This window comes from Calidris pugnax, unplaced genomic scaffold (genome assembly GCF_001431845.1).
Source record: "Calidris pugnax isolate Ruff unplaced genomic scaffold, ASM143184v1 scaffold77, whole genome shotgun sequence".
NCBI lineage: Eukaryota > Metazoa > Chordata > Aves > Charadriiformes > Scolopacidae > Calidris > Calidris pugnax.
The window spans coordinates 174,847-175,921 of NW_015090788.1; positions in this window are offsets into that span (position 1 = coordinate 174,847).

Here is a 1,075-nt window from a genome sequence, read left to right on the forward strand (position 1 = left end):
CCCCCAAAAAAAAAAAAATCCTTGGCCAACTCGTAAGGCTGGAATCTCCGCTCGTTTAAATCCCAAATGAGCTTCGTCCTCAGGGATCAGCTAATTAAGAGGCAAACGAGATGCCGGCTGCTTCGCTCCTCATGGGTTTGAATCGACCCCCCCCTTTAAAATCTCTCAACAACCCTAAAATAGCATTTTTTAGGAGGAAAACTGAGGCTGGACAAGGAGCATCAAAGCCAAAAATGGGGAGAAAGTGGGTTTTTGCTCCCTCCCCCCCCTTGCAGCAGGTGAAAAAAAGATATAAAAAAAAAAGCTGGAAACTCGGAAAAAAGTGGGGAAAAAAGGTCTTTTACCCACAGTAGGGAAAAAAAAAAAGTGGTTTATTTGGGGTGAAAAGCGCTAAAATCAGCAAAAGATCTGAGGAACTGAAGCCGAGATGCGACAGTTGGAGAAGCCCACAACGCGCTGAGATTTGGGGAGAAAAGAGAGATTTTCTGGCAAATCCTAACCGAAAATAAATATCAAAAAATCAAAAATCATAAGCAATCTCCCCCCCTGGACCCTGTTTTCCCCCGATTTTCCCCTAAAAGTGCCCTGACGCCCACGTGGGATTTAAAGGGTGAGAGAAGATAAAGGCGTCGCTTCTAGAGGGAGGCTGTAATAAGGCCAGGCAGGTAATTAAGTGGAAAATTAACGAAGGGAGACGCTCAGCGCCGCCTGACGAGGTTGTTTTCCAGCCTCCCGATGCCTGGAGCTGCCCCGCGGTGGGGAGTTACGAAACATTCCCTTTCTTCACATGGGATTTACCTTTTTTCCAGCAAAAAGAAAAAAAAAAAGCCCTTTCCCCCCACCCCAACCCCCTTCCCAGCATCGGAGCGGAACAAACACCAGGAGAAACGGAGCCAAAAGGGAGGATTTTAATTAATTTTCAGCTTCGTCACAAATTAGAGGCAAAAAGTGGGGGGAAAACTTGATTCCAACCCAAACCCGATGGTGGTTTTTCACCCCCAGCCGAGCCAGGAGCTGCAGATCCTTCACCCAAGCCCATGGAGCAGCAGCACAGCTTCCCCCCCCCCCCCCCCCC